Raw genomic sequence first — 10095 nt, forward strand, 5'->3', positions numbered from 1 at the left:
TTGAACTTCATCTGAGTGAAGAAATTTATACTAATTTAAAGTATTATGGGCACAGTATTTATTTAGGTGAAGATTTTCAAAAGTTACTGGTGATCTTAGATATCTTCTTTTTTGGTTCCCAACCTGAGATGCCTTCAGAGGGTCTGGCTTTCAGAAAGTTCTGAAGATATGTCACATTGCACACCCAAAAATTGGGGCACCCAACAACACTGGGCATTCTTGAAAATCTTGTCCTCATAAAAGTATATACAGGTGCACAAGGTACAGAAAGAGCGAACAATGAGCATCTCTCTCTGCCTGGTCTGGAGAGCAGGGGCTGGGTACAGTGGGAGTCCTTATACTCAGTGCATACAAGAACTCCACAGAACAAGTGTTGCCACCACCATTAACCTTCGCGAAGGGGGCAGTAATATGGGGAAGGCACTCAAATACTACAATGATAAGTGCTGATATAAAACGCTAATATATATATATATTATATATTATATATTATATAATATATATATATATTAGCATTTTATATCAGCACTTATCATTGTAGTATTTGAGTGCCTTCCCCATATTACTGCCCCCTTCGCGAAGGTTATATATATACATAGACTCTCTATATAAAAGAGATGGGGCTCGGACCCCTGTCCTGTATCATTCATCTGAACGGGTTAGGAACAAAGGGAAACAGAGGATTTACCCTCTTCCAAAGTGGTGTGGTTACCTTTTTCTCCTTGCACTCTCCAGAACCCTGGGTAACATCATGTCTGTCAACGCTTCTGTTGGGGTGCGTTACCACCTCTGAAGTACAGAAATAACAGGACATCCATGATGATCCTGAGCCCCTAAAATTGAACAACTGGCAGTGTGTACTGAGTAGCCATACAGATTTCCCAAGACAGCTATCTCAAAAAAAGGATGATCTTGGTAAAACCAATACAGGTGGCAACCCTATACATGCGACAATACAACCCCTAGGGTTTTTTTTTCATTTTTTCTAAAAATAATTAAGGAACTTGGTCCTATTCAACAGGAACAGGATCAAACCTTAAATTACTTCAATAGCATAGTAAAAATTGTGGCATAGGATCAGGGTTTCTTTTCTGAACTTGAATTGCTTCACAAAGGAAAAGGGATTTAAATATATTTATTACTTCAGGGATATTGCTTCATCCTTGATTTGCAGGTCTTGTCATGGGAACCCATGACTGTCGTGGGAACCCAAACTTTACATGTCTCCAAGGTGATGAGAACAGATTTGGCTAGCCCATGAAACATTAGAATTGCAATTACCAGCCTGTTGATGGGGTAAGACTTTACTACCCCAAAGTCCTTAATGACTCCTGCTCTGGGACTCAGATGCCTCATTAGATGGGCTCTCCAATTTTGTTTGAGGGAGTAGGCTGCAGCTCACTTGCCTACCAATATAACTTCCATGAGTGCGTTGGGAGGAGTTTGTGAATCCACCCTTTAGACTGGGGCAGGCTTTACTTAGTGGATACCATGGAGATGTCGGAATAGATGAATTCTCCAAAGCCACATAGGCCAAGAGCCACACAGAATAGGCCCCTGAGGGGAATTTGAGTAGGCCCTATCAGAGTCCTGCAAGATGATCAGGGTCTACTTTAGATTCAACAGTTGGTTAGTTTTTAAATGTTCTATTGACTCTATTAGCTTGCATTTGATAGTGATGAAAGCTTTTCCATGATTATTAAAAAAATCAGGTAAAAAGCATGCAGGAAAACACATTATAGCATGAATAAAATATACAACACTGCACTTTTGATCACAGAAATGGTGGAAATCATTCAGATGTGTGAACGAGGTGTTCTTCAGTGTGTTACACTAGATCATATGTATGAAGTTTGTTAGACTTAGTCTCAGACAGAGAAACTGTTTCTCTGATCATAACTAATACTTTCTTTCCCTTTATCTCTTGTTAGGTTTTGCCTGCTAGAAAGGAGGTGAAACCGGGCATGATACTCCTCTTCGAACTCTTTCTTCTTCGTGAGACCAATACTTTCATTGACCGTGTTGTAGGATGGGGCGCTTTTCCTTTTTGTGATAATAATTTCAACACTTTACAGGGGAAGTTTAAATGCCCTTTTCTCAGAGGCCATTATGATTCGAAATTTGACCGCTTCAAAAAAATTGAAAATTTGATTTCTTTGGATTTAGACCACTGGTTGTGCAACCTCTATTTTCAGGTTTGTATTAAGAAGCCTTAAGCCTTCCATACGCCCCTCCTCATGGATTCCAGTTTGCCTTGAACACACTTAAAGCCAGTGTTATCTTAAAGCAGGGTAAAAGGTAATGATAATAACTTGAATACATTTCCAGGAATAAGAGTTTATATCGAAGAAGTGTCTTTGATAAGAAAGAAAAGTAAATGACAAATACTATTAGAAATGTTAATATTAGGAGCATTATAAAAAAAAAGTAACAAAACATTGAAAACTGTTGGATTTGAAAAATCAGATTCATCCTTGATCTTCTGAGCCAGGTTTGAGATCCTGTAGCTGAGAGGTGGCATTGATTCCGACAACCCATGATTTGCTGAATAGAGCAGAATTAAATGTGAGGGTGGGTAACTGCTACTGTCTGTGAGCTTTGATGAGATGAGAAGGAGAGCATGAGCTAGGTAAGGGACGGAATACTGGAAGGAGTGGGGGCAATTGTGAAGAAAGAAGTGTTTGGGAGGATGGGAGCTCCCCAGCATCCTAAAGCCAGCCTTGTTAAACTTCTAGAGTTTATGGCTGCACTGCCCTGGAGTTCAGACTACAGGGATGTGAATAGCAGAGGTCACCAAAGGGCTGTGCTGTTACTCCCTTGAGCGGATGCTGCAGGTGAGAGCTAACAGGTTCCTAGTTTCCGTTAATTTAGTCTTCTTGAAACAGCACTTCGTTGACGCAAACTGGGACGAGGACTAAGTTAACAAGTTAACATGAACTAGGAACTTTTTACTTTGTGCCTGCAGCGTCCACTCAGGAGAGTTACAGCACAGCACTTTGGTGTGCACTGCTATTCACACTCCTGTAGTCCTAACTGCAGGGCAGTGTAGACAAGCCCTAAGAACAGTGTAAGAATAAAGATGTCTTGATTTTGTGGAATGCTGAACCATTCAGATAACAGATTTATCTTTTACTAGATTATTAAACTACCATGGGATTCAGATGAGCAGAAGACATATGAGACATGTCTTCAGCTCCCACCTGAATTTCTTGCTTATTCAAACATTACTGAGAAGAATGGAGTTTCAGACAAGATACAAATGTCTGGACCACAAGATGATGGATTCAGAAGCTCATGTCTACATCCAGGCACTCACTCAAAATGCTCCTTAGCATCTTTTCAAGGTTGGTTAGCCATTACTTTTCTTGCTAAATTAGTATCACCCGGAAACTTTCTCATTAGGTAATATAGATCAATATGTATTATAGGTGGCACTACAGCAATCCCTATCATTGTGGCTCAGGGGGCAGTTTGGCCTGACCCCCTGGGTCTGAGCGCAGAAGGCTGTGTCTGAGTCTCCACCAAAGCCACAACATCCATCCTGCTATTTTTTGCACACTAGCTCAATAGAGCTAACATGAGTCTGTCTACCTGGGCTGCAAGGCTTGCTCTCAGCGGCAGTGTAGACATACCCATTGAGTCTTCTGAAGCAGCCTCACTGACCATAAGAACTTAAGAAAGGCCATCGTGGGTCAGACCAAAGGTCCACCTAGCCCGGTATCCTGCCTTCCGACAGTGGCCAATACCAGGTGCTTCAGAGGGAATGAACAGAACAGGCAAGCATCAAGTGATCCATCCCCTGTCACCCACTCCCAGCTTCTGACAGTCAGAGGCAAGGGACACTCATAGCATGGGGTTAAATCCCTGACCATCCTGGCTAATACCCTTTGATGGATCTATCTTCCATGAAGTTATCTAGTTCTTTTTTGACCAGACACCAGACTTTTCTGATAGTGCTCCACCCAAATAGATCCTGTTCCTCCTCCATAAAGACAAGCATGAGAAGGGTGCCAGAGCACTCTGCTGTGTGGCTGAATTTTCTATGTAAGCAGATGGGAGGTGATTGCAGAGATCAAAGATCATCTTCTTTTGGCAGGCAGGCAGGCACTTCCCCGTGCTGCCTCCGTTAATTAGCTGGACGCTGCAGCTCCACAGTAGCTTCTGCTTTCCGTTTGTGTCTCGTGTGTATCTTAATCATTAAAGAGTTTCGTTCTTGAACACAAAGTTGCCTTAGTTGTTTGAGAACAGAAAAAAAAGTGTGGGAAGGTGGAAGACTTGGGTACAGGAGAGGGAGGGAGTCAGGAGTTGGAAAAGATGATAACCTGCATATAAGATTGAGTCAATTTGTGCAGAAGACCGAGAAGTTTAGATTTGAGGTGTGAGGTGAAAAGAAGCCAGTTGGAGCATTTGAGGAAGCAGCTGACATGGAGCAGTGGGCAAGGAAGATGAGTTTTGCAGGATAGTTACCAACTATTATTATTGGGCCACTTTAGAGCCCAGCAGAACTTGTACTGTGACCCCCATGGGGATTTATATGGCCTGTGGTATCTGCAGCTGAGAGTGCTTAGACTTATACTAAGTAGGGGAGTAAGACCTCTTCACATAACACGTATGCAGTTGCCACCTTCCAGAGGCAGACACCTACTCATGTATGGCATTTGCATGTGGTATCTAAGATGTACTGCCCCCAAGTAATTTATAATTTTGCAAGTAAACATAGAGAGTGGCAAATAATTAACAAACCAAGATCATTCCCACCATTATTAATTCTTCATCTCATGTACATACACACACTGAAAAAAATTGGCAAGAGGCCAGGTGCCATCATCAGAAACAAACACACACACACACACAATGTGTCACAAGCATATCAAAAAGTTTTGAATGATGTAAGTTTTGAGAACTACAGAGGAGCATTAATGCGTGTGCTGTTCCGTACATAGATCTCTGAAGCAGGCTGATAAGCTGATCGTGGGAGAGCTGTACTCTCCAGCCTGTGTAGATTTACACAACCACAATCTCTAGGAATAATTTTCTACATCGTTTATATTTATTTATTTTTCTTGGAGCCTTCTTTAAAGATATTATTAGCTGTTAATAACCCCCATGGGTTTGTTTTCTAATGTATCTGTGCAGTGCTACAGTATGCTGTTTCTGCTGGTGATGTGTTGCTAAGAGATTTAATAATGGGTAAACAAACACAACATGTGGTAATCCATTTCAAATTAAAAGTTTATTAAATGCTAGCTTGATGACTTTCTGGCTATTTACAATTAAAGGAGCAAACCTTAGGGAACTGGAGATCACGTGATGAAAATCATGACTCCAATATTTCCAACAGAAAAATGTGTTTATGATCTGCGGCAAGCTGTCGCCCACTGATATGCTCTATAAATACTGTATTATATCTGTTAAGCTACAAAGAGCTATGTTCAAGTGACATGAAGGTTGAGACACAAGCCAGAAAAAGCGAGAACATTCTAAATGTACGACTGATGCTCTGTCTTTAACTCACTCCACTGTGGTAGTCTAAATAGTGAGTGATTTTACATAGCTGTACCATATGTGCTGCTGAAATATATTAACAAAATAGGGCATGTAAAGAGAAGGCATTTTAGCCTTAATGCTGATTTTTTTCTTGCTTTTAGAAAGTAAAGTTAAAAACCTTCACATCACTGCCACTAGTTGAGGGCTACATTGTGCTTATTTTAAGCACAGTCATGTATTGAGGTGTGTGCGTGGGGGAGCTCCTGTGGCGGGGGTGGGGGGGATTGCAGTTCAGGGAATGACAATTCTTCCCAGAGCTCCCTTGGGTGCATAGGGTGTTTACAGGCTACACTGTGCTAATGACTCCACCAATGCATCCGTCCATCCTGTTTCACAGACCAGTGTGGAGGGGTGATAGTACTACAACCCTGCCTTCTCCCTACCCCTTTTGGGTTCTGGTCATTGCTTGGAGTCGTAGAAGAAGCAGACTCTCTGCTCCTGTGAGTTTTAAGTATTGTCTTGTTGAAAAAAGTTCTTGCCACTGTTTGCTTTATACTGTTTAGCATCTTGCCCTCTCAAAGGGAAGCATTAAGAATCTCTGTCAAAAATGGACCAAAAACCTCTCCACGGGCTTTCATTAGCCATGAAGGGCATGTGTTTGTTGTATGTTGATGGAGGATGACCACAGCTGTTTTAGCAAAACCTCACCTAGGAAAATTGGATTAAACTGCCAGCAAAGTTGGTGCGTTTATCCCCTCCCATTCTGAAACGTCTGTCTCAGAATTGGCCTAACTGGCCTTGTTCTGGTTGACTTACTCTTCTAAATAGATTAAAACTTCTTCATATATGAGAATCTCCATAGTAAACTATACATCAGGCACAAACAGAACATCATCTTTCAGAGCCCATTTTGGCTCACATCAAAGTCAATGGCAAGATTCCCAATGATTTCAGTGGCAGTAGGGTAGAGCCTTTGGTTTGTGAAAAAGACCACCTTAGTGCTTAAAGGTGTCCCATGAGGGGCAGATCTTTCACCCTCACTAAAGTAATATGATATTTTAAGGGTTATATGAGTCATTTTTGTATTTGTTCTCAAGCTCATGCACCTTTTGATCTTTGACTCAAACTCAGGTAGGTAATTTCACTGTGCATTTGTTATGACATAAACAGCACTCTTTCAGATGTTTCTCACCCATCGCTGTGCCACTCCTCTTTGTTAAAATATGGAAGCTTATTTTGTACACAATATGATAGATGAGCAAACAAAACAGCTTTAAAACCAGGGATGCATTGATCCCCTCCTTTTCTGACATTTAGAATAAAATTTTGCCTTTTGTGGTTCCTGAATTACATTAGGGTAACACTACTAATTTATTATTATTGCTAATGTAACATTTGTATCGTGGTGGTACCTAGAGACCTTTGTCAAGTATGCTAGGCACTGCACCAACGTATAATAAGGCTAGTCCCTGCCCCAAAAGAACAAATAGTTTAGAACACAAGATGGTAGGATTTTTTCATTGAGATTACTTCAGGTTTCCACCAGCAAAACAGAGTAGAATTTGGCCCATTGTGTACATAACCCTGCATGCTGCCATAACATAGATGTTATTATTTCAGAAAGCTAATGGACCTATGAGTCCCAAGGAAGCCTGCACTGTGGGATCTATGAACTGCAACCCACACCAGTGTTTGCTTATTGGGGGTGGTGGTGGTGGTGGTGGTTGTTTTTTTGTTGTTTTGCCGGTGGTATGGCCTGTGGCCAAATCTGTAATCTGTTTTCCCCCTCGAAACAATCCTCTCCATTTTTAAATACCTCTGAATGCCTTCATGATAAAGAACTGTGTTCATCATTTTGAAATCACCATTTGGTGGGATTTTGTGGCTCCCATGAAACTCTGTAAAATCTGGAATACAATCCCTGGAGAACACACCATTTTCTAAATTCCAACAGTGTGAGTGCAGGACAGAGCCTCATATTTGGAATGTGAACGTGCCAGCTGGTTCAAAGGGATTCATTCACAGTTGTGCAAAACTCAGTAGTTTCAGATCGCAAGATTCAGGGGAATTGTTGATAGTGTTCACACACTTATAGGGTTTGTGGCTTCTCACTCAGGGGTATTGCTTTGAGTTTAGAAATGGGCTGAAACCCAGAACTCAAAATGAAACTCTCCTGAAAATACCATCCTGTGGTTTCTAACCAAAACCATAAGCCAGGCTACACACTAGAAATTCAGTCCAGGTCTGTTGAAAATTTCACTGAGATTCATGAACATTGAGGTGAGGCTGGCTTGCATCTTGGGTTCATAACAAAATGTCACGATAGGCCTGATCCAAGCCCATTGAGTCAGTACTATAGAAAGACTCCCACTGACCTCTGTAGTCTTTGGACCAGCTCCCCCCGTGAAAGTTGCATGCAGCTCTACTAGCAATCTATAATTTTTTCCTTTCTCAAAAGTACACCCTTTTCCCCCTTAAGATTGAAAAGAAACCAACCCCCAAATCCTTTCAAAACTGTTTTAAAGACACCTGTTTTCACCACTATGCAATGAACAAATAGCTAGTTTATTTTTCTAACTCATTTTTTGTTTGAAAATCCAGCTATCAAGCTTGGCAGCTTGTGTGTCACATGTATCAACTGGAGAAAAGTTGAAACAGCTGAGACTTTTTTGTGAATTCCCCAAACTGTGGTTTATAATGGGAATATATGTTATACTGAGGTACCATTTTCATGTATACCATTTTATCATTTAATTTTATAACTTAGAGAGCTTTTCAACCTTTCTTTTCTTTGCCTCCCTCCTCGGCTGTTGACGATAACATTAGTTTGCACCACTCAGCATCAGTAAATAATTGTGAAACTCACTGGAATTGTAAAGTTTAAAAGAGTTGTGCAGGTCTTTAATTGTAAATTATGTTTGACAGGACTGCTATGCAAAGACCTGGCTCATCCCAAAGTGATGGTAGCTGGCAAGCCCTTACTGCTCCCTGGGCAAAGAAACATGTGGAAGGAATTGTTCTTTTACATTTCACAGCTTGTCATTTCCTCTGCAGGGCAACCTTTGACCTCTTCGAGAGATCCTGACACCCATAAGGGAAGTATTCCCACTGTTGTAAAGGAAGTGGGAAAGCCGTTTAATGCTGTGAAAGGAAGAGAAGAGTTTGTGTCAAAAGAAACTGGGAGGAAAAGAGAAGAGAAAAGTTTAAAATGTTTCCAGCAGGTTAGACTTTCTATCATATTATTTAATTTACTAAAGGTTTAAAAACAAATCTGCCTACGTTTGTTTAGAAAAAATCCCTCAAAACTCTCAATGATATCACTTCTCAATTATTTCACTAGGCAGAGGAGGCAATGGAAGAGTTTAAATTAAAAGTGAAGGATCAAAAGAAGCCTCAACAAAAAGGTACAAATGTGGTTTGCTTCTCTGTTTAAAATATATCAGTAGGCCAAATGTGTTAGTAATTACAAGGTGTGTGTGGAGTGCACTGACAACATCTGATTATGTTGGGTGTTTCTGTGACATTTTTACATTCTTTCATTTTATTTGGTCATTTATATTCATGGGTCACTATGTTCTTTTTTCTCTCCTGCATCAGTATTCCTGGCAATGTCCCTTGTTCACTGGGCTGAATAAATGTATATGTGTGTGCAAGTCCATATTCATATTGGGCAGTGGTTTTTCATTGGGATGGAGGACTACCTATGAAGACAAGGAAGTTGTGTGTTACATTATCACATTTTATTCCAAGTAAAAAATCATTGGTAGGAAGGTGGATAAGTGAGCTAAGCAAAGATGGGATGCAAAAGCCAATCTGCAAATAGTTGCACTAATGAAAATCTCGTCTGTGCGTTCAGGAGAAGGTATGAGAATCTGTCACTTTAGGAAGTCAACACTCATTCCCTGCCCTCACCCCTCGAAAACCAACAGAGCAATCTGGCCCCACAACATCTTTGTTATTCCAGTCAGAAACCAGTTGCTTGGTAGGATTAAAAATTTATATTTGTGTTAGTGGCAAAAGTTTCTGTTGGAGAGGTGACGTGTATGCTCACAGTTGACTTATGAAGTAATTGTGAAAAGACCGTTGGCCTTCATCACAGCATTCCTCACTATACTGCTGCTGTGGTACTTTGGCTTCTTACATGCTGCTTGCTTGTGTTTTATTGTTACATACTGATGTAAAAGTAATTACATGGGGGGAAAAAACTCCAAAAGCTACTTCCATTAATAATTCCTTGCAGGCATCATTTTAAAGGGAACAAAGTGACACATTTGAGTAGAAGAATATTTGCCCTTCTTTCTTTGTAGCCAGGAGTTCCACACAGGTAGGGTCTCAGATGGCTGAACCAGGCTGTTTCCTTCTCTTTCTCTCCCAGTCCACTCCTCATGTGTTCAAGATTGGATTAATTCATACAAATGGGGCAAATTCTGCTTACACTAACAACTTACAGCAATAATTGAAATTCTTCTGTTTTTTATATGCTTGCAACCCCATTGATTTCCCTCATTGTATTGTAGAAGCAGGATTTAGTCTATAGTGTATGATCTGTTCTATTACTCATGTAATAACTTACCTTAGGTAGTTGCTTCCATGTCTTTTGTCTGGGTG

The 10095-nt window shown here is 40.7% G+C and overlaps 1 long non-coding RNA gene across 1 annotated transcript; it reads left to right on the forward strand.

Annotated features, from left to right (window-relative positions):
• Window positions 1-3208: 3208 nt before the first annotated feature.
• On the forward strand, window positions 3209-8864 carry LOC141981512 (uncharacterized). Its single transcript, XR_012637807.1, has 3 exons — window positions 3209-3344; window positions 8542-8708; window positions 8828-8864. It is a non-coding gene; the product is annotated as an uncharacterized LOC141981512 (long non-coding RNA).
• Window positions 8865-10095: the final 1231 nt, after the last annotated feature.

Source organism: Natator depressus, chromosome 2 (genome assembly GCF_965152275.1).
Source record: "Natator depressus isolate rNatDep1 chromosome 2, rNatDep2.hap1, whole genome shotgun sequence".
Classification (NCBI taxonomy): Eukaryota; Metazoa; Chordata; order Testudines; family Cheloniidae; genus Natator; species Natator depressus.